Genomic DNA, 22,951 nt, shown 5'->3' on the forward strand with positions numbered 1-22,951 from the left:
TGGTCTATCCAAGCAACTTGTGTGAAAATACATAAAGAGCTGGTCTGACTTTCTTAGCGGCTTTGTGCGTCGTATATACTCAGACAGGGCCCTCACCGGGCAGAGTGCTAGCTGGTCCACTGCTGAGACAGGTAGGGACTGCAGCTCTATGATCTGGGACAGATGGAATTCAGACAGGACCTTGGGCAAGAAGGCTGGGTTGGAGCGAATAACCACCTTCGACCCTTCCAGAGAAAAATGGAGCTCGCTTATCCTCCTAGCCGAAGGGATGGCCAAGAGGAAAGCTGTTTTTAGAGCGAGCCACTTTAGGTCCACATTGTCGAGGGGCTCAAAAGGCGGATACCGCCAAGCATCAAGTCTGAGGTTGGTACCGGAGGACCCCTACTGGATGCTGTAAGCCTTCGTGCCCCCTTGAGGTATCGGGAGATCATGGAGCAACCATCCTCACTAATGGCAAATTCTCCGATACAAACTGCCTTGATAGCTGCCACCATGCCTCTCAGGTTGACTGCGGATTTACAGGCCCTCAACTGCGTCAGCAGAAAGAGCAGGATGACCTGGGTTTAGGCGGGGGTCTGTCTGTTGTGCCTGGCACCAACCTGTGAAGACTCGCCATCGATAACGGTAGGCTGTCCTAGTTGGTTTAAACTCGTTAAAATCAGGAAAATGTGCCAATTTTTCGAAGAGAACGAACCAGTGGCAAACGCAGATTTCCTACGCCACTTAAAATGGTTTCAGCAGGATCTGCAAAGGCCACAAATATTCAGTTTTATTTGCTCCCAAAACCCATGACCAGAACTCCACAGGGGACTCAGGAGCTCAGCCTGTTAATGGCAGGCTTAGGAAAACGCATGATATCAGTGCCTGAACACAGCAACCATGCAGAGGTAAGCATTTCTGAAATAATGTACTACAGAGATCATTAGGAGTGATGATTTATTTTTAAGAAGTGCTCATGGTTTGTTTTATATTGTGCGAATAAGATTTCAGCAATGCTGCTGCTTGAGTACCCTAAACTGGAGACTTTGTCTGGTGGATGGCTGTTTTATAAGGCAACTGGTAAGCAGATACAGCATGATTTCATTATTTTGGCTTGTAAAAAATGTGCGTTGCCGGTGGACTATTTTCATCTACCAGTCCCCTTGGCTGGTGAGTTAATTTTCAGCCCTGCCATCTTCATTCCTTAAGGAAATTGGAAATTGCTGTATAAAGTTAACTTAAAGTTCTCAAACACCATGCATGATTTCAGGCATGGGGTTATTTATATTATACTTAATTCAATACATTGTACTCCTTTCCTCCTGGACAACTTTTCAGGCTCACAGACCTTTTCTTACTTTAACCCCTGTTAATTTGATCACTTTCCCACTGTCCAAAATAATGTAGGAGGAAGTGGCCAGAGAAAACTTGCATTGATCCCGCCTGAGTCTGAAGGCTACACCGCAAAACTACTGAAGTCTGTGTCCAATAATGGAAGAAACATGTTTTTCATCGTTCCAATTCAAGACGAAATTGACACTACGCCACTTCCTCCTGATGCCCCAGAGTTCAGCAAAATGCCAAAATCACAATGCAAGACCTGTGGAGAAATATTACCGTTACAAGTTCTGGCTGTGCATGTAGGCTCTTGTAGAAAGTCTACAACTGAAGAAGTTAGTTTTTCTTAACATGACACGTAGTTCTTGAAATCTTTTTCACTTTCAACGAATGCATATCAAAACAGCAATTGCTTTACTACTACAGTGATGTCATTGATAATGGAAAGCGATGAGAATGCAGATGAAACACAAGATCAGGATGTTTCATTTGTATCCTGCAGTCAGAACAGTATGTATAAGTACATTGTCATCACACTCTTAAAATAATAACTTAACATATTTTCATGCTATATTGATTAATTTGGGCTGGATTGTTTGTTGTTGTTAAATAATTTTCAGAATAAGCATGATAATTCAGTTATTCTGATTGATGTTCTTGTAATATAGCCATGGGACTGATTTTCTTAAAAAAAATTCTCTTCCTCGTTGTTTTGTTTCCCAATTACCACAATGTTGTTGTTGGTATGTCTCCCCTGCTTGCACAGATCATTTGGAGTGCAATATTATTATTTATTTTTTTATCATATTATAATTTCTCAAGTTTTGGCTTAAATTGTTATCAAAATAATCTATACATAGTAATGTAAGAAATTGTTGCCTTGCTAACATTAAGATTTGAGTTAATAATTTTATTTTAAGTTAACGCTGGTTACTGTATCTAAGTCTTTTTTTCAGCTTCAACAGTTGATGCAGAGAGCATGTGTCCCATTTGCCAAGTAGTGTATCCTGCTGACGTCATTGAGCTGCATGCCAGTGCCTGCAATGAGAGGTATGTTGTTGTGCCCTGTAGTTTTGCAGTGATTCATAACAAATTTTTCCTTTTTGTAATTGGATGTTTATAACAAATGTTTGTCTTCTCCTTACTTGGAAATGTCTCAACATGAATATTGATCAGCAAAACATTTAATATACTAGTAAATGGGTTTTTGCATGTTGACTAATTAGTAAGCATACTTTACATTACTCCTGAATGTTTTGGACAACACATTACTTGTGAAGTTTTTTGGAAATAATAAAGTTAAAGTTTCTCCATGGATTTCCCATGCTCTAGGCTTGACTAGAATTGAAATTCTCTTCTTTGACAATGCAAACTGACTTAGCAGACATATGCACAATTTAGAGGGTCCAGAATCTGCCTTGACCATATTCAGAGATTAAAGAAAGCTAAAAGACAGACATTATGTCTTTCAGGCCATCAACTGTGGAGGAGCACTCATTTGACAGCAGTGGAGTTGATCTAGAAGCAATGGAAGGACCATCTGGCACATCTTCACAGATTGCACCTTTGCAGAATCAGCAAACAAGTTCTGGGTTTGTAGTCTATTTGTTACACCCTGTTATAGGTCCTTCTTAAAAGGTTTGGTTAATGGCATTTCTGTGTTGAAATCTTTACTTCATTTATAGATTGGAAGACCATACCAGACCTGGCAAGGGCTGCTCAGTTGTACAGGGAGAAACTACTTGACATTCATGCATCAGGGAAGCCACTGCATTTGCATGTTGACCTCAGAGGAAGCAAGTAAGACCGGGAAATGGCTTTAATTGCTTTTTATAAAGCACTCCGTGTAGAGTGAGCAAATCCTATGCAATGCAGACTTGAAGGTTCAACTTTTTTCTCTTTTAGTTCATTTTAGAATTTGTTATGTGCAGTCGGTTTTTTTCCACAAATACCCCAGAATCTTTACATTTCTTATAATTAATAGGTGATCCCGCAATCGGAGAAGGAGTGAACCGCTTCTTGTTCTCCAGAATCACGGAGAAGCTGAAAGAGGGTTTTAAGTTGAACTTTGGTAGTGTCTTCAATTACCTTTCCATATATTGTGTAGTGTGTTTTAGCTGCAATATTCTTAAAGCCATAATCTCTCCAATTAATACGTGCTAAAAGGCCTCGTTTAACGGATATTAGAGCCTATGTTGTGACTAATTTCTCAGTGAAAAATAATTTTTGGGGAGCATCAGCCCCAAGTTGGATTTGATTCAAATCCTCTGCATTTGGTTGGCCTGTTTGAAAGTGGGTAGGGTTTAGTGTTTAGTAACAAAAAGCTGTTTGCTGCTGACTGCAGTCTGAGTCACATTTTATTGGATGAACTTTTGTAAACGCCCCTCTGTTCAAGCTGTCATCAGACATTTTATACTGTTTTACAGGAAAGACAGGGATATTATGGGGATTTGAGGTCAAAAAAATTCTGATACTGTTTATTTGACAGGTCATATATCAAGAGCCAAATGAACAATTAACACTAGATTCAAACTGGGAACATTTATTTTTCCCTTCATGAGGCATTTAAGATGTATTTAGGATTATACCTACTGTTCATACCTATTGATGTCTTATTCTATACAACCACAGAATCACTAAAAATTTGAGTACATGATAATTGATCAAGGAATTTCTTCTGTTTGCACAGGAAATTCTGGTGACACAAAGCTGTTTGATGGAGAGCCAGACCATCTTGTACCTTCGTCCTCTGCATTCCTTGTTGAGAGTGACCTGTTTCTGATGGCAGGCCGCATGATTGGTCATTGCTTTTTGCATGGAGGTCCTGCACTGACATGCCTAAGCCCTGCGATTGTTCACATCCTGTGTGGGGGCACAGCTGAAACCGCCATCATAGAAATCAATGACTGTCCAGACATTGTTCTGCGGGAGAAGATTACACTGGTGTGTATTCAGCAAACTGCACAATTTTTTTAAATTCTTCTATATTGGGTTTAAGAGTGTTCATATTATGTCTTCAAGCTTGAAGGGAGTTCTGAACTCTCAGCTGATGAAAAGGAGAGCCTTGACACCTTGTGTCTTGCATGGGACCTTCCTTTGATGACAGAAAACAACCAAAGATGGCTCTTTGAAAGGCTTCTATGTCATGCAGTATTTAAATATTGTCTAAACTATTTAACATCATTCAATACTCTTTTAAACCACCATACGTGTAAAGATTTGTCTTTGTGTCTTTTCTCACTAGGCCGTTGGACGGTTCATGAGGCAAATAAAGCAAATTTATTCAACCATGTTGTGGCCGCTCATTAGTGAACGTCCAGATGTAGCTCTAGTGATTTTCCCTCGGGAGTCAAGTGCTTTGCTGACTCCACAGGTAAATAGTTCAGTTAAGACAAACAGTTTTGGTCATATCTGAAAATTGATTGTTAAATCAGGGGAACACCAACACTCACACAATTGCTTACTCCAGATGTTTTTTCTGCTTGGTGTTGTATGTGTAGTGCATTCTGGAACGCATCAGCTGGCCTACAATGACTGATGATGACGACGACGATGAATGCTCTGTGACGGATAAGAGCCGCGCATCAGGGTACCTTCGCCAGTTCATTCAAAATGGTATACTAATGAGTGATGCATGTACATTTTAACGACAATTCATTTTGTCTTCCTCATCTAATCCTATGCAAACAAGACAATAAATGTACTTATTTTATACATTTGTTACATTAAAATTGATAATTTAAACGCCAGATCTGGGTTATATCTACCGGTTATCAAAATAACCTGACCAGTGTAGGTTTTCCAGATACAAATATATTCAGCCAGCTTTCTGCTCATAACATGAAACAAGATGCTTTCCAGAAATCAAAGAAAGTGACAGATAGCGTATCTGGAGAATATACACTGGCCAGGTTCTTAATTTTTATACTGCATATATGCAACAGTATAGCTCTTAAAGCTTGTTTGGAACATTTTCTAGAAAACTGAATTGTATCTGTTAGGATAAAATCTAGTGTTGGCATCAGCTACATAGCCAATACTTGTCAGGTAAAATCTTGTTTGCCGTTTGTATTCAAAGAATTATTTGTCAACCATGAGCAAAATGTATAAAACGAATAGCATTCTCCACCACTTTGAGCATTTATATATTTCTATTTTGTAGCATCCAGTGATGAACTGAAGGCGCTCGTGAAGTCCTGGGTTGGATGGGAGGCTCCTACAACTACCCTCACTACATTTAAGGAAGAATTGATTGCCTGCCTTCAAACAACTGACACTGGATTTGGATTGGTGTAATGGCGGTGCTAAAATGTAGCTTCTTTGAAAGGCAATTCTCGTTCATGTTTTTGTTCAGTCTTTTGAATGTAGAATGAAGACCACGCCGCCTCCCTCCTTCACCTCCATCTTCGGTTGTTTTCAACACAAACCGGCGAGTTGCCGGTTTGTGTTTTCAGAGGTGTGCTGTTTCACAAACACCCTCCCTCATTTTTTTTTTTTTAAGTGAATTACTGCAAACATGAGCTTTTTTTTTGCAGGACTTGCTGCTGAGCTTGATTGCATCTCTAAGAGGAATTTGTGTTAAAGTCTTAATTTTTGCTTCAATAATTTTTTTTTACAATTTCAAAGTCATGAAAAAAATGTCTCGCTACAAAATGTTAAAGGGGAATTCCGGTGTAAAACTGATTTGGGATATGTTTTGTATGATAACGAGTTGAAACGTTCGTTTTGGAGCACAAAAAAACGCATATGGACGCTTTCTTCAGTTGGCTGTTTTTAGCTGATTCTATCAAAACGCTATAAACTTGGAACAATGGGGGCAGTGGTTATGGTAAAAACTAAATCGCTATTTCAAACCATTTAAAAGGCTAGAAGTAGCCCGACTACTTTGGTAGTACAATAAGGGTCTTAACATATAAAACGAGGCATTGAGAACTTTGTAAGTGTAAAGATTGTTTATTAAAAAGTATATTTTATATACCTGGTATCGTTAGTGATGATATGGAGTATGATGATTCAGATGCAGAAATTTGGAATCCCGTGACCAGTAGGAAAAAGAATAGAACAAGAAGGTGTTCTGAGATGAGTGACAGTGACAGAGAAAAGCAGAATGAGTCGAAAAAGCAAGGAGGAAGGAGGAAGGAGAAGTGTGGAAAGTGATTGTGGAGTTTGAAGAGATATCTAGTAGCAAGCTACACCCAGTCAAACTGTCGAAAGCTATGAGAAATGAGATTGGTTCGGTCAAACAGGCAAGGTTCTTGAGCAAAGGAAGGATGTTAATAGAAACTGTTAACAAAGATCAGCAAGAAAAGATTTTGAAAATGAGTACACTGAACGAAGTGGGAATCAAAAGTCATATCCCTGGTATAAATCGTAAGATACGTGGAGTGATAACCGGAGTGCCAATAGACTTAAGTATTGAAGAACTGCAGAAAGAAATCAAGGGAGCCAAAGTGACTGTTGAAAAAGGTTGTCCACTAGATACCAGGGGAAAATAGTGGACAGTTTGTCTGTGCTTATTCAGTTTGAAGGGGCAATAAAGGATAAGGTTACGATTGGATACCTGAGTTACCCGGTTAGAGAATTTGTTCCCAGACCATTGCGGTGCTTTAAATGCCAGAGGTTTGGGCATATAGCAGGACAATGTAGGGCAAAGCCAAGATGTGCCAAATGTGCAGGGGAACATGAATACGGTAAATGCGAGGCAGAGGCTAAAGCTAAATGCTGCAATTGTGGAGGGGATCACAGTGCTGCATAAGGATGCGAAGCACAGATTAAAGCAAAAGAAGTTCAGAAATATAAAGTCCAGAATAAAGTAACATATGCAGAGGCAATCAAACAAGTAAAAGGACCACAAGGTGGTGCAAGTGTGGGTGTTGTTGAACCCTCTCAGTATTCACAGCAAGCTTTAAAGCCAGTAGGTTTGCAATGTGATGTGAATAAGGACACTTTGATTGTGGATAAGGCTAACTTTGTATTCTTCATGGCGAAGGTCATAAATCTAGCTATGCAGGACAAAAATACAAGGTCAGATCGGATAAAGATTGTTGTGGAGGCAGCAAGGGAATACTTAGACATAAAGGATGTAACGGGAGAGATGGTACAGGATGAGATCAATAGAAATGAAGGGGTTACTAAGTAGTATCATTATGGTGTTCCTTATTCTGCAGTGGAATGCCAGAAGCCTGATATCGAATAGGCAAGAATTTAAGAGATATATAGAGAAATTAGACGTTAAACCAGAAATCATTTGTATACAAGAAACATGGATGAAATCACACTTGGATTTTAAAATTGTAGGATACAACTCAGTTAGACTGGATAGGAATGAGCGGCAGGCAGGGGGATGTGCAACGTTTATTAAGGAAGGTATATTGTATGAAAGAGTACCAATGAATTATGAAACTAGTCTAGAGATAATTGTTATTGAAATCTGGGTTAATAAAATGAAAAATACTATAATCAATTTGTACAATCCATGTAAGAAAATGAAGTTGGAGGAATTGGAGAGGGTTGGACAAAGGCAAAATCCTATATGGTGTGGAGATTTTAATACACACAGCACGTTATGGGGAGGAAGGAAAGATGATGATAATGGGAAGGTGATAGAGGAATTAATGGACAACAAGGGAATAGTTTGTTTAAATAATGGGGAGGGGACAAGAATAAATGTAAGCAATGGAGTGGAGTCAGCGTTAGATCTTACACTAGTAACAGATACACTGGCAGGAGTATGTTCATGGGAAGTAAGGAAAGAAACGACCGTTGGAAGTGATCACTATCCTATAATCATTGGAGTAGAATTGACAATTGAAGAGTGCAATCTAGAAAGAGTGATGAATTGGGACTTTCACAATGCAGAGTGGGAACTATTTAAGGAAATAAGTGCGAAAGAAATGTTAGAAATTGAGATAGGAGAAGATGTTGACCAGCTAAATACGAATGTGTGCAGAGTTATATTAGAGGCTGTTGAGAGAACAATTAAGAGGAAAGAAGGAAAAGGGAAAAAGAGGATGGTACCATGGTGGAACAAAGAATGTAGTAAAGCAATCAAGAGTAGAAATAAAGCATTTAGAAGGCTAAAGGGAAACCATAGGTTTGAGAACCTTATTGAATATAAAAGAAGTCAAGCAAATGTAAGGAGAACTATTAAAAATGTAAGGAAAACTTGTTGGAGGAATTTTTGCAATTCGGTGGGACGGGAAACGGAATTGGGACAGATTTGGGGCATGATTAAAAAGATGAATGGGGTTAAGAGAGAATATGGATATCCAGTTTTGAAGGTAGGGGAGACAATGGGGAAAAGGGGGAGACGTTAGCAAAGGCTTTTGTGAAAGTTCATAGTTCAGAAAATATTAGTGAAGAGGGAAAAAGAGGGAGGGAGGCTACTTTAGTGGAGTATGAAGTGTTGATGCAAGATGAGGAAGAAAATGAAGATTTGCTTAATAAGACTTTCACAATGACAGAAATGAATCGTGCATTAAGGAAAACAAAGATGACCGCACCAGGAAAGGATCAGGTTTGTTATATAATGATAAGTAATTTAAGTGAAGCAGCAAAAGGAATATTATTGGAGTTATACAATAGAGTTTGGAAGGAAGGTAAATTACCAGAAAGTTGGAAGGAGGCAGTTATTGTACCAATACCTAAACCAGGGAAGGAAAGTTCTAACCCAGAGAACTATAGGCCAATTGCCTTAACATCGAATATATGTAAAATAATGGAGAAAATGATAAATGAAAGATTAACATACTATATGGAGAGTAAAGGATTTATGTCAAAGTATCAGAGTGGGTTCAGAAAGGGGAGGAACACTATGGATCCGACCATATGTCTAGAACATGAGATCAGAAAGGCACAGATAAATAAGGAAAGTGTTGTAGCTGTGTTTTTTGATATTGAGAAGGCATATGACATGATGTGGGTAGAAGGATTATTAGTTAGATTAAGGAAGTTGGGAGTTAAAGGGAGAATATACAGATGGATTGAAGATTTTTTAACTGAGAGATCAATGCAGGTGAGAGTAGGAAAAAGCTTGTCAGGGAAATTTAAAATAGAGAATGGAACACCACAGGGGAGCATAATTAGTCCACTATTATTTTCCATTATGATAAATGAAGTTTTTGAAGAAATAGAGAGTGGTATGGGTTTTTCATTATTTGCAGATGATGGGGCAATATGGAAGAGGGGGAAAAATATGAAATTCATTGTTAAAAAATTACAGGAGGCAATCAATAGAGTGGAGGAATGGTCTTATAAATGGGGTTTTAAGTTTTCGGTAGGGAAGACAAACATAATGTTTTTCACCAGGAAAAGAGTGGGAGATGAGATTAAATTAAAACTTTATAAACAAGACCTAAAAAGAGTAAAACACTTTAATTTATTAGGAATGTGTTTTGATGAAAGGTTAACATGGAATATACACATTCAGAAGGTTGTGGACAAATGTAAAAAGGTTATAAATATAATGAGGTGTCTAGTTGGAAAAGAGTGGGGGGCGGATAGAGTGGCACTAAAGGGTATATATGATGGTTTAATTAGAGCATTTATAGATTATGGGAGTGTGGTATATGGGGCAGCAGCAGAGAGACATATGAAGAAACTGGAAGGTATACAGAATCAGGCATTGCGTTTATGTACAGGCGGATTTAAAACAACACCTATAGCTGCGCTGCAGGTAGAAATGGGGGTCATGCCTATTGATTTGGGAAGGCTGCAATTGTCACTGACATACTGGGTGAATTTACATGGACATAGCAAGGACCATCCAGCACAAGACACGTTAAAACCTAGTTGGGAAAAAGAGAAAAAGGAAGTTAGGAATTTTGGTTGGACAGCAGTGCAGAGGGCAAAAGAAATTGGAATTGAAAAGATACAGTTTAGTCCAACAGTACCAATATCAGCACTCCCACCCTGGATTCTTCCAGATGCTACAGTAGATCTGACAATTCTAGAAAGGAAAAATAAAGATAGTTTGTTTGTAATGCCATAAGTGTGCAAGAGTATATTGATAAATTCTATGGTTATGTAAAGATATATACAGATGGATCAAAGAGTGCAGAAAGTAAAGTAGGAGTAGCATTTTGGGTCCCAGAATTTCAGGTGCGGTTGGGTAAAAGGGTCAATGATGAAGTATCGATGTATGCAGCAGAAATGATTGCAATATTATTGGCAATACATTGGGTAGAGGAAACTAGACCAGTAAGAGTAACAATATGTTCGGACTCAAGTTCAGTTCTAACCAGTCTACAGAGCAGTAAGTCAGATAGCAGGCCGGACATTCTAATAGAGATAAAACAGATAAAACAGATAAAAGAGCCTTTTGTTTTCAGCGGAATCAATCGTTAATTTGAGCATAACCTTGGTAAAGGATTATGTGTGGAGGGACAAGGAACGATATGGAATTGTGGTATGTAAGGAACTCTGGAAAATAGAGAACACTGAGTTATGTAGAATTTGGTGTTAACATTTGAATGCGTTGACCTTGCTGTAAAATGAAACTATTTTTGCTTGTTAACCTTTGAATGTGTTTTGACCTTGAAACCATGTTGTAAAATGTAACTCTGTGCCTGACTTAAATAAACGCCTAAAAATTGAAATTAAAACAGATTTTATATAGAAAAAAAAACATGTTGGAAAACATGACACAGGGAGGTGTGATCATTGTGAGGAGCAGGAAACTGTAGATCATGTTATGAACATTTGTAGAAAGTATGAAGTAGAGAGACGACAAATGCAGGATAATTTGGCAGAAATTAAAGAAAGCGTGGTGTGACTGCACACTAAAGTGTATTTTACGTCGAAAAAAATCCGCCCAACACTTGTGGCCTGAAAGAACCAATTCCCTGTCAGCAATGAAATGAGATTAAATACCTTTATCTTTTCTATCCACCAGATGGTAGTCAATATGCACTTTTCACAGTACACTTGTTGCTACACGCCACAAGAAGTCTAGACTGTATCCTAGGCCTATCTGTACAAGGCTATTTAGTAATTTGTCTGTATGTTCCATTACGTGTGTAACAACTCGGCATGAAGGCCCATTTGATGCCACAATTCATGCTTAGGTGATACGGCTAGCATTTGCTCTTCGAAAACCTGTGCACCAAACTACCCACAATGCCTTACAAAATGGTAAATTTACTCTTTAAATGACATTTCAATTGGAACGTGTCATACAGAATCCTTCGTAGCAATCTCTAGTCTTAACACTAGTGCCTCTGATTATTGCTGCAAAAGTCCAACTATAGGTTAGTTTGTTTAAAAAACATCACTTAAGGTATTAGACGGGACAATGGGACGACATTCGAACGCGTGTGAACAGTATCACTCAGGTTTCTCTTCAGATCGTATAAATCTTTCGCCTTTTACTAAAGATTTCCGTGGAGAGGAGCAATATGAGTTTCAACCAATTTTTTGATGCTCTGCCGTAAGGTGGGGCTTTCTATCAATGTTAAAGTAAAGAAAATGTCTGAATCCGAAGTGGTCAGCCGTGTGGTTTGACTGCACACTAAAGTGTTTTTTACGTCGAAAAAAATCCGCCCAACACTTGTGGCCTGAAAGAACCAATTCCCTGTAAGCAATGAAATGAGATTAAGTACCTTTATCTTTTCTATCCACCAGATGATAGTCAATATGCATTTTTCACAGTACACTTGTTGCTACACGCCACAAGAAGTCTAAACTGTATCCTAGGCCTATCTGTACAAGGCTATTCAGTAATTTGTCAGTATGTTCCATTACGTGTGTAACAACTCGGCATGAAGGCCCATTTGATGCCACAATTCATGCTTAGGTGATACGGCTAACATTTGCTCTTCGAAAACCTGTGCACCAAACTACCCACAATGCCTTACAAAATGGTAAATTTACTCTTTAAATGACATTTCAATTGGAACGTGTCACACAGAATCCTTCGTGGCAATCTGTAGTCTTAACACTAGTGCCTCTGATTATTGCTGCAAAAGTCCAACTATAGGTTAGTTTGTTTAAAAAACATCACTTAAGGTATTAGACGGGACAATGGGACGACATTCGAACGCGTGTGAACAGTATCACTCAGGTTTCTCTTCAGATCGTATAAATCTTTCGCCTTTTACTAAAGATTTCCGTGGAGAGGAGCAATATGAGTTTCAACCAATTTTTTGATGCTCAGCCGTAAGGTGGGGCTTTCTATCAATGTTAAAGTAAAGAAAATGTCTGGATCCGAAGTGGTCAGCCGTGTGGTTTGACTGCACACTAAAGTGTTTTTTACGTCGAAAAAAATCCGCCCAACACTTGTGGCCTGAAAGAACCAATTCCCTGTCAGCAATGAAATGAGATTAAATACCTTTATCTTTTCTATCCACCAGATGATAGTCAATATGCATTTTTCACAGTACACTTGTTGCTACACGCCACAAGAAGTCTAAACTGTATCCTAGGCCTATCTGTACAATGCTATTTAGTAATTTGTCTGTATGTTCCATTACGTGTGTAACAACTCGGCATGAAGGCCCATTTGATGCCACAATTCATGCTTAGGTGATACGGCTAACATTTGCTCTTCGAAAACCTGTGCACCAAACTACCCACAATGCCTCACAAAATGGTAAATTTACTCTTTAAATGACATTTCAATTGGAACGTGTCATACAGAATCCTTCGTGGCAATCTGTAGTCTTAACACTAGTGCCTCTGATTATTGCTGCAAAAGTCCAACTAAAGGTTACTGTTTGTTTTTATAAACATCACTTAAGGTATTAGACGGGACAATGGGACGACATTCGAACGCGTGTGAACAGTATCACTCAGGTTTCTCTTCAGATCGTATAAATCTTTCGCCTTTTACTGAAGATTTCCGTGGAGAGGAGCAATATGAGTTTCAACCAATTTTTTGATGTTCTGCCGTAAGGTGGGGCTTTCTATCAATGTTAAAGTAAAGAAAATGTCTGGATCCGAAGTGGTCAGCCGTGTGGTTTGACTGCACACTAAAGTGTTTTTTACGTCGAAAAAAATCCGCCCAACACTTGTGGCCTGAAAGAACCAATTCCCTGTAAGCAATGAAATGAGATTAAATACCTTTATCTTTTCTATCCACCAGATGATAGTCAATATGCATTTTTCACAGTACACTTGTTGCTACACGCCACAAGAAGTCTAAACTGTATCCTAGGCCTATCTGTACAAGGCTATTTAGTAATTTGTCAGTATGTTCCATTACGTGTGTAACAACTCGGCATGAAGGCCCATTTGATGCCACAATTCATGCTTAGGTGATACGGCTAACATTTGCTCTTCGAAAACCTGTGCACCAAACTACCCACAATGCCTTACAAAATGGTAAAATTACTCTTTAACTGACATTTCAATTGGAACGTGTCATACAGAATCCTTTGTGGCAATCTGTAGTCTTAACACTAGTGCCTCTGATTATTGCTGCAAAAGTCCAACTATAGGTTAGTTTGTTTAAAAAACATCACTTAAGGTATTAGACGGGACAATGGGACGACATTCGAACGCGTGTGAACAGTATCACTCAGGTTTCTCTTCAGATCGTATAAATCTTTCGCCTTTTACTAAAGATTTCCGTGGAGAGGAGCAATATGAGTTTCAACCAATTTTTTGATGCTCTGCCGTAAGGTGGGGCTTTCTATCAATGTTAAAGTAAAGAAAATGTCTGGATCCGAAGTGGTCAGCCGTGTGGTTTGACTGCACACTAAAGTGTATTTTACGTCGAAAAAAATCCGCCCAACACTTGTGGCCTGAAAGAACCGATTCCCTGTCAGCAATGAAATGAGATTAAATACCTTTATCTTTTCTATCCACCAGATGGTAGTCAATATGCACTTTTCACAGTACACTTGTTGCTACACGCCACAAGAAGTCTAAACTGTATCCTAGGCCTATCTGTACAAGGCTATTTAGTAATTTGTCTGTATGTTCCATTACGTGTGTAACAACTCGGCATTAAGGCCCATTTGATGCCACAATTCATGCTTAGGTGATACGGCTAACATTTGCTCTTCGAAAACCTGTGCACCACACTACCCACAATGCCTTACAAAATGGTAAATTTACTCTTTAACTGACATTTCAATTGGAACGTGTCATACAGAATCCTTTGTGGCAATCTGTAGTCTTAACACTAGTGCCTCTGATTATTGCTGCAAAAGTCCAACTATAGGTTAGTTTGTTTAAAAAACATCACTTAAGGTATTAGACGGGACAATGGGACGACATTCGAACGCGTGTGAACAGTATCACTCAGGTTTCTCTTCAGATCGTATAAATCTTTTGCCTTTTACTAAAGATTTCCGTGGAGAGGAGCAATATGAGTTTCAACCAATTTTTTGATGTTCTGTCGTAAGGTGGGGCTTTCTATCAATGTTAAAGTAAAGAAAATGTCTGGATCCGAAGTGGTCAGCCGTGTGGTTTGACTGCACACTAAAGTGTTTTTTACGTCGAAAAAAATCCGCCCAACACTTGTAGCCTGAAAGAACCAATTCCCTGTCAGCAATGAAATGAGATTAAATACCTTTATCTTTTCTATCCACCAGATGGTAGTCAATATGCACTTTTCACAGTACACTTGTTGCTACACGCCACAAGAAGTCTAAACTGTATCCTAGGCCTATCTGTACAAGGCTATTTAGTAATTTGTCTGTATGTTCCATTACGTGTGTAACAACTCGGCATGAAGGCCCATTTGATGCCACAATTCATGCTTAGGTGATCCGGCTAACATTTGCTCTTCGAAAACCTGTGCACCAAACTACCCACAATGCCTTACAAAATGGTAAATTTACTCTTTAAATGACATTTCAATTGGAACGTGTCATACAGAATCCTTCGTGGCAATCTGTAGTCTTAACACTAGTGCCTCTGATTATTGCTGCAAAAGTCCAACTATAGGTTAGTTTGTTTAAAAAACATCACTTAAGGTATTAGACGGGACAATGGGACGACATTCGAACGCGTGTGAACAGTATCACTCAGGTTTCTCTTCAGATCGTATAAATCTTTCGCCTTTTACTAAAGATTTCCGTGGAGAGGAGCAATATGAGTTTCAACCAATTTTTTGATGTTCTGCCGTAAGGTGGGGCTTTCTATCAATGTTAAAGTAAAGAAAATGTCTGGATCCGAAGTGGTCAGCCGTGTGGTTTGACTGCACACTAAAGTGTTTTTTACGTCGAAAAAAATCCGCCCAACACTTGTGGCCTGAAAGAACCAATTCCCTGTAAGCAATGAAATGAGATTAAATACCTTTATCTTTTCTATCCACCAGATGATAGTCAATATGCATTTTTCACAGTACACTTGTTGCTACACGCCACAAGAAGTCTAAACTGTATCCTAGGCCTATCTGTACAAGGCTATTTAGTAATTTGTCAGTATGTTCCATTACGTGTGTAACAACTCGGCATGAAGGCCCATTTGATGCCACAATTCATGCTTAGGTGATCCGGCTAACATTTGCTCTTCGAAAACCTGTGCACCAAACTACCCACAATGCCTTACAAAATGGTAAATTTACTCTTTAAATGACATTTCAATTGGAACGTGTCATACAGAATCCTTCGTGGCAATCTGTAGTCTTAACACTAGTGCCTCTGATTATTGCTGCAAAAGTCCAACTATAGGTTAGTTTGTTTAAAAAACATCACTTAAGGTATTAGACGGGACAATGGGACGACATTCGAACGCGTGTGAACAGTATCACTCAGGTTTCTCTTCAGATCGTATAAATCTTTCGCCTTTTACTAAAGATTTCCGTGGAGAGGAGCAATATGAGTTTCAACCAATTTTTTGATGTTCTGCCGTAAGGTGGGGCTTTCTATCAATGTTAAAGTAAAGAAAATGTCTGGATCCGAAGTGGTCAGCCGTGTGGTTTGACTGCACACTAAAGTGTTTTTTACGTCGAAAAAAATCCGCCCAACACTTGTGGCCTGAAAGAACCAATTCCCTGTAAGCAATGAAATGAGATTAAATACCTTTATCTTTTCTATCCACCAGATGATAGTCAATATGCATTTTTCACAGTACACTTGTTGCTACACGCCACAAGAAGTCTAAACTGTATCCTAGGCCTATCTGTACAAGGCTATTTAGTAATTTGTCTGTATGTTCCATTAAGGGTGTAACAACTCGGCATGAAGGCCCATTTGATGCCACAATTCATGCTTAGGTGATACGGCTAACATTTGCTCTTCGAAAACCTGTGCACCAAACTACCCACAATGCCTTACAAAATGGTAAATTTACTCTTTAAATGACATTTCAATTGGAACGTGTCATACAGAATCCTTCGTGGCAATCTGTAGTCTTAACACTAGTGCCTCTGATTATTGCTGCAAAAGTCCAACTATAGGTTAGTTTGTTTAAAAAACATCACTTAAGGTATTAGACGGGACAATCGGACGACATTCGAACGCGTGTGAACAGTATCACTCAGGTTTCTCTTCAGATCGTATAAATCTTTCGCCTTTTACTAAAGATTTCCGTGGAGAGGAGCAATATGAGTTTCAACCAATTTTTTGATGTTCTGCCGTAAGGTGGGGCTTTCTATCAATGTTAAAGTAAAGAAAATGTCTGGATCCGAAGTGGTCAGCCGTGTGGTTTGACTGCACACTAAAGTGTTTTTTACGTCGAAAAAAATCCGCCCAACACTTGTGGCCTGAAAGAACCAATTCCCTGTAAGCAATGAAATGAGATTAAATACCTTTATCTTTTCTATCCACCAGATGATAGTCAATATGCATTTTTCACAGTACACTTGTTGCTACACGCCACAAGAAGTCTAAACTGTATCCTAGGCCTATCTGTACAAGGCTATTTAGTAATTTGTCAGTATGTTCCATTACGTGTGTAACAACTCGGCATGAAGGCCCATTTGATGCCACAATTCATGCTTAGGTGATACGGCTAACATTTGCTCTTCGAAAACCTGTGCACCACACTACCCACAATGCCTTACAAAATGGTAAATTTACTCTTTAACTGACATTTCAATTGGAACGTGTCATACAGAATCCTTTGTGGCAATCTGTAGTCTTAACACTAGTGCCTCTGATTATTGCTGCAAAAGTCCAACTATAGGTTAGTTTGTTTAAAAAACATCACTTAAGGTATTAGACGGGACAATGGGACGACATTCGAAACGCGTGTGAACAGTATCACTCAGGTTTCTCTTCAGATCGTATAAATCTTTCGCCTTTTACTAAAGATTTCCGTGGAGAGGAGCAATATGAGTTTCAACCAATTTTTTGATGTTCTGCCGTAAGGTGGGGCTTTCTATCAATGTTAAAGTAAAGAAAATGTCTGGATCCGAAGTGGTCAGCCGTGTGGTTTGACTGCACACTAAAGTGTTTTTTACGTCGAAAAAAATCCGCCCAACACTTGTGGCCTGAAAGAACCAATTCCCTGTCAGCAATGAAATGAGATTAAATACCTTTATCTTTTCTATCCACCAGATGGTAGTCAATATGCACTTTTCACAGTACACTTGTTGCTACACGCCACAAGAAGTCTAAACTGTATCCTAGGCCTATCTGTACAAGGCTATTTAGTAATTTGTCTGTATGTTCCATTACGTGTGTAACAACTCGGCATGAAGGCCCATTTGATGCCACAATTCATGCTTAGGTGATACGGCTAACATTTGCTCTTCGAAAACCTGTGCACCACACTACCCACAATGCCTTACAAAATGGTAAATTTACTCTTTAACTGACATTTCAATTGGAACGTGTCATACAGAATCCTTTGTGGCAATCTGTAGTCTTAACACTAGTGCCTCTGATTATTGCTGCAAAAGTCCAACTATAGGTTAGTTTGTTTAAAAAACATCACTTGAGGTATTAGACGGGACAATGGGACGACATTCGAAACGCGTGTGAACAGTATCACTCAGGTTTCTCTTCAGATCGTATAAATCTTTCGCCTTTTACTAAAGATTTCCGTGGAGAGGAGCAATATGAGTTTCAACCAATTTTTTGATGTTCTGCCGTAAGGTGGGGCTTTCTATCAATGTTAAAGTAAAGAAAATGTCTGGATCCGAAGTGGTCAGCCGTGTGGTTTGACTGCACACTAAAGTGTTTTTTACGTCGAAAAAAATCCGCCCAACACTTGTAGCCTGAAAGAACCAATTCCCTGTCAGCAATGAAATGAGATTAAATACCTTTATCTTTTCTATCCACCAGATGGTAGTCAATATGCACTTTTCACAGTACACTTGTTGCTACACGCCACAAGAAGTCTAAACTGTATCCTAGGCCTATCTGTACAAGGCTATTTAGTAATTTGTCTGTATGTTCCATTACGTGTGTAACAACTCGGCATGAAGGCCCATTTGATGCCACAATTCATGCTTAGGTGATCCGGCTAACATTTGCTCTTCGAAAACCTGTGCACCAAACTACCCACAATGCCTTACAAAATGGTAAATTTACTCTTTAAATGACATTTCAATTGGAACGTGTCATACAGAATCCTTCGTGGCAATCTGTAGTCTTAACACTAGTGCCTCTGATTATTGCTGCAAAAGTCCAACTATAGGTTAGTTTGTTTAAAAAACATCACTTAAGGTATTAGACGGGACAATGGGACGACATTCGAACGCGTGTGAACAGTATCACTCAGGTTTCTCTTCAGATCGTATAAATCTTTCGCCTTTTACTAAAGATTTCCGTGGAGAGGAGCAATATGAGTTTCAACCAATTTTTTGATGTTCTGCCGTAAGGTGGGGCTTTCTATCAATGTTAAAGTAAAGAAAATGTCTGGATCCGAAGTGGTCAGCCGTGTGGTTTGACTGCACACTAAAGTGTTTTTTACGTCGAAAAAAATCCGCCCAACACTTGTGGCCTGAAAGAACCAATTCCCTGTAAGCAATGAAATGAGATTAAATACCTTTATCTTTTCTATCCACCAGATGATAGTCAATATGCATTTTTCACAGTACACTTGTTGCTACACGCCACAAGAAGTCTAAACTGTATCCTAGGCCTATCTGTACAAGGCTATTTAGTAATTTGTCAGTATGTTCCATTACGTGTGTAACAACTCGGCATGAAGGCCCATTTGATGCCACAATTCATGCTTAGGTGATACGGCTAACATTTGCTCTTCGAAAACCTGTGCACCAAACTACCCACAATGCCTTACAAAATGGTAAATTTACTCTTTAAATGACATTTCAATTGGAACGTGTCATACAGAATCCTTCGTGGCAATCTGTAGTCTTAACACTAGTGCCTCTGATTATTGCTGCAAAAGTCCAACTATAGGTTAGTTTGTTTAAAAAACATCACTTAAGGTATTAGACTGGACAATGGGACGACATTCGAACGCGTGTGAACAGTATCACTCAGGTTTCTCTTCAGATCGTATAAATCTTTCGCCTTTTACTAAAGATTTCCGTGGAGAGGAGCAATATGAGTTTCAACCAATTTTTTGATGTTCTGCCGTAAGGTGGGGCTTTCTATCAATGTTAAAGTAAAGAAAATGTCTGGATCCGAAGTGGTCAGCCGTGTGGTTTGACTGCACACTAAAGTGTTTTTTACGTCGAAAAAAATCCGCCCAACACTTGTGGCCTGAAAGAACCAATTCCCTGTAAGCAATGAAATGAGATTAAATACCTTTATCTTTTCTATCCACCAGATGATAGTCAATATGCATTTTTCACAGTACACTTGTTGCTACACGCCACAAGAAGTCTAAACTGTATCCTAGGCCTATCTGTACAAGGCTATTTAGTAATTTGTCAGTATGTTCCATTACGTGTGTAACAACTCGGCATGAAGGCCCATTTGATGCCACAATTCATGCTTAGGTGATCCGGCTAACATTTGCTCTTCGAAAACCTGTGCACCACACTACCCACAATGCCTTACAAAATGGTAAATTTACTCTTTAACTGACATTTCAATTGGAACGTGTCATACAGAATCCTTTGTGGCAATCTGTAGTCTTAACACTAGTGCCTCTGATTATTGCTGCAAAAGTCCAACTATAGGTTAGTTTGTTTAAAAAACATCACTTAAGGTATTAGACGGGACAATGGGACGACATTCGAACGCGTGTGAACAGTATCACTCAGGTTTCTCTTCAGATCGTATAAATCTTTCGCCTTTTACTAAAGATTTCCGTGGAGAGGAGCAATATGAGTTTCAACCAATTTTTTGATGCTCTGCCGTAAGGTGGGGCTTTCTATCAATGTTAAAGTAAAGAAAATGTCTGGATCCGAAGTGGTCAGCCGTGTGGTTTGACTGCACACTAAAGTGTTTTTTACGTCGAAAAAAATCCGCCCAACACTTGTGGCCTGAAAGAACCAATTCCCTGTAAGCAATGAAATGAGATTAAATACCTTTATCTTTTCTATCCACCAGATGGTAGTCAATATGCACTTTTCACAGTACACTTGTTGCTACTCGCCACAAGAAGTCTAAACTGTATCCTAGGCCTATCTGTACAAGGCTATTTAGTAATTTGTCTGTATGTTCCATTACGTGTGTAACAACTCGGCATGAAGGCCCATTTGATGCCACAATTCATGCTTAGGTGATACGGCTAACATTTGCTCTTCGAAAACCTGTGCACCAAACTACCCACAATGCCTTACAAAATGGTAAATTTACTCTTTAAATGACATTTCAATTGGAACGTGTCATACAGAATCCTTCGTGGCAATCTGTAGTCTTAACACTAGTGCCTCTGATTATTGCTGCAAAAGTCCAACTATAGGTTAGTTTGTTTAAAAAACATCACTTAAGGTATTAGACTGGACAATGGGACGACATTCGAACGCGTGTGAACAGTATCACTCAGGTTTCTCTTCAGATCGTATAAATCTTTCGCCTTTTACTAAAGATTTCCGTGGAGAGGAGCAATATGAGTTTCAACCAATTTTTTGATGTTCTGCCGTAAGGTGGGGCTTTCTATCAATGTTAAAGTAAAGAAAATGTCTGGATCCGAAGTGGTCAGCCGTGTGGTTTGACTGCACACTAAAGTGTTTTTTACGTCGAAAAAAATCCGCCCAACACTTGTGGCCTGAAAGAACCAATTCCCTGTAAGCAATGAAATGAGATTAAATACCTTTATCTTTTCTATCCACCAGATGATAGTCAATATGCATTTTTCACAGTACACTTGTTGCTACACGCCACAAGAAGTCTAAACTGTATCCTAGGCCTATCTGTACAAGGCTATTTAGTAATTTGTCAGTATGTTCCATTACGTGTGTAACAACTCGGCATGAAGGCCCATTTGATGCCACAATTCATGCTTAGGTGATACGGCTAACATTTGCTCTTCGAAAACCTGTGCACCAAACTACCCACAATGCCTCACAAAATGGTAAATTTACTCTTTAAATGACATTTCAATTGGAACGTGTCATACAGAATCCTTCGTGGCAATCTGTAGTCTTAACACTAGTGCCTCTGATTATTACTGCAAAAGTCCAACTATAGGTAAGTTTGATTAAAAAACATCACTTAAGGTATTAGACGGGACAATGGGACGACATTCGAACGCGTGTGAACAGTATCACTCAGGTTTCTCTTCAGATCGTATAAATCTTTCGCCTTTTACTAAAGATTTCCGTGGAGAGGAGCAATATGAGTTTCAACCAATTTTTTGATGTTCTGCCGTAAGGTGGGGCTTTCTATCAATGTTAAAGTAAAGAAAATGTCTGGATCCGAAGTGGTCAGCCGTGTGGTTTGACTGCACACTAAAGTGTTTTTTACGTCGAAAAAAATCCGCCCAACACTTGTGGCCTGAAAGAACCAATTCCCTGTAAGCAATGAAATGAGATTAAATACCTTTATCTTTTCTATCCACCAGATGATAGTCAATATGCATTTTTCACAGTACACTTGTTGCTACACGCCACAAGAAGTCTAAACTGTATCCTAGGCCTATCTGTACAAGGCTATTTAGTAATTTGTCTGTATGTTCCATTACGTGTGTAACAACTCGGCATGAAGGCCCATTTGATGCCACAATTCATGCTTAGGTGATACGGCTAACATTTGCTCTTCGAAAACCTGTGCACCACACTACCCACAATGCCTTACAAAATGGTAAATTTACTCTTTAACTGACATTTCAATTGGAACGTGTCATACAGAATCCTTTGTGGCAATCTGTAGTCTTAACACTAGTGCCTCTGATTATTGCTGCAAAAGTCCAACTATAGGTTAGTTTGTTTAAAAAACATCACTTGAGGTATTAGACGGGACAATGGGACGACATTCGAACGCGTGTGAACAGTATCACTCAGGTTTCTCTTCAGATCGTATAAATCTTTCGCCTTTTACTAAAGATTTCCGTGGAGAGGAGCAATATGAGTTTCAACCAATTTTTTGATGCTCTGCCGTAAGGTGGGGCTTTCTATCAATGTTAAAGTAAAGAAAATGTCTGGATCCGAAGTGGTCAGCCGTGTGGTTTGACTGCACACTAAAGTGTTTTTTACGTCGAAAAAAATCCGCCCAACACTTGTGGCCTGAAAGAACCAATTCCCTGTAAGCAATGAAATGAGATTAAATACCTTTATCTTTTCTATCCACCAGATGGTAGTCAATATGCACTTTTCACAGTACACTTGTTGCTACTCGCCACAAGAAGTCTAAACTGTATCCTAGGCCTATCTGTACAAGGC

At 39.1% G+C, this 22,951-nt stretch overlaps 16 non-coding genes across 16 annotated transcripts; all 16 read left to right on the forward strand.

The window, feature by feature from the left end:
• Positions 1–11,640: 11,640 nt before the first annotated feature.
• Positions 11,641–11,756, forward strand: LOC115554939 (U5 spliceosomal RNA). Its single transcript, XR_003978782.1, has one exon. It is a non-coding gene; the product is annotated as a U5 spliceosomal RNA (small nuclear RNA).
• Positions 11,757–12,368: 612 nt separating this feature from the next.
• LOC115554873 (U5 spliceosomal RNA) lies at positions 12,369–12,484 on the forward strand. The gene has a single exon (XR_003978730.1). It is a non-coding gene; the product is annotated as a U5 spliceosomal RNA (small nuclear RNA).
• Positions 12,485–13,099: 615 nt separating this feature from the next.
• On the forward strand, positions 13,100–13,215 carry LOC115554897 (U5 spliceosomal RNA). Its single transcript, XR_003978751.1, has one exon. It is a non-coding gene; the product is annotated as a U5 spliceosomal RNA (small nuclear RNA).
• Positions 13,216–13,827: 612 nt separating this feature from the next.
• LOC115554941 (U5 spliceosomal RNA) lies at positions 13,828–13,943 on the forward strand. Its single transcript, XR_003978784.1, has one exon. It is a non-coding gene; the product is annotated as a U5 spliceosomal RNA (small nuclear RNA).
• A 612-nt stretch (positions 13,944–14,555) lies between these two features.
• Positions 14,556–14,671, forward strand: LOC115554843 (U5 spliceosomal RNA). Its single transcript, XR_003978703.1, has one exon. It is a non-coding gene; the product is annotated as a U5 spliceosomal RNA (small nuclear RNA).
• Positions 14,672–15,283: 612 nt separating this feature from the next.
• On the forward strand, positions 15,284–15,399 carry LOC115554844 (U5 spliceosomal RNA). The gene has a single exon (XR_003978704.1). It is a non-coding gene; the product is annotated as a U5 spliceosomal RNA (small nuclear RNA).
• A 612-nt stretch (positions 15,400–16,011) lies between these two features.
• LOC115554845 (U5 spliceosomal RNA) lies at positions 16,012–16,127 on the forward strand. Its single transcript, XR_003978705.1, has one exon. It is a non-coding gene; the product is annotated as a U5 spliceosomal RNA (small nuclear RNA).
• A 612-nt stretch (positions 16,128–16,739) lies between these two features.
• On the forward strand, positions 16,740–16,855 carry LOC115554846 (U5 spliceosomal RNA). The gene has a single exon (XR_003978706.1). It is a non-coding gene; the product is annotated as a U5 spliceosomal RNA (small nuclear RNA).
• Positions 16,856–17,468: 613 nt separating this feature from the next.
• LOC115554847 (U5 spliceosomal RNA) lies at positions 17,469–17,584 on the forward strand. The gene has a single exon (XR_003978707.1). It is a non-coding gene; the product is annotated as a U5 spliceosomal RNA (small nuclear RNA).
• A 613-nt stretch (positions 17,585–18,197) lies between these two features.
• On the forward strand, positions 18,198–18,313 carry LOC115554848 (U5 spliceosomal RNA). The gene has a single exon (XR_003978708.1). It is a non-coding gene; the product is annotated as a U5 spliceosomal RNA (small nuclear RNA).
• Positions 18,314–18,925: 612 nt separating this feature from the next.
• Positions 18,926–19,041, forward strand: LOC115554850 (U5 spliceosomal RNA). The gene has a single exon (XR_003978709.1). It is a non-coding gene; the product is annotated as a U5 spliceosomal RNA (small nuclear RNA).
• A 612-nt stretch (positions 19,042–19,653) lies between these two features.
• On the forward strand, positions 19,654–19,769 carry LOC115554851 (U5 spliceosomal RNA). Its single transcript, XR_003978710.1, has one exon. It is a non-coding gene; the product is annotated as a U5 spliceosomal RNA (small nuclear RNA).
• A 612-nt stretch (positions 19,770–20,381) lies between these two features.
• Positions 20,382–20,497, forward strand: LOC115554942 (U5 spliceosomal RNA). Its single transcript, XR_003978785.1, has one exon. It is a non-coding gene; the product is annotated as a U5 spliceosomal RNA (small nuclear RNA).
• A 612-nt stretch (positions 20,498–21,109) lies between these two features.
• Positions 21,110–21,225, forward strand: LOC115554852 (U5 spliceosomal RNA). Its single transcript, XR_003978711.1, has one exon. It is a non-coding gene; the product is annotated as a U5 spliceosomal RNA (small nuclear RNA).
• Positions 21,226–21,837: 612 nt separating this feature from the next.
• On the forward strand, positions 21,838–21,953 carry LOC115554854 (U5 spliceosomal RNA). The gene has a single exon (XR_003978713.1). It is a non-coding gene; the product is annotated as a U5 spliceosomal RNA (small nuclear RNA).
• Positions 21,954–22,565: 612 nt separating this feature from the next.
• Positions 22,566–22,681, forward strand: LOC115554943 (U5 spliceosomal RNA). The gene has a single exon (XR_003978786.1). It is a non-coding gene; the product is annotated as a U5 spliceosomal RNA (small nuclear RNA).
• The last annotated feature ends 270 nt before the right edge of the window (positions 22,682–22,951 follow it).

This window comes from Gadus morhua, chromosome 11 (genome assembly GCF_902167405.1).
Source record: "Gadus morhua chromosome 11, gadMor3.0, whole genome shotgun sequence".
Taxonomy (NCBI): domain Eukaryota; kingdom Metazoa; phylum Chordata; class Actinopteri; order Gadiformes; family Gadidae; genus Gadus; species Gadus morhua.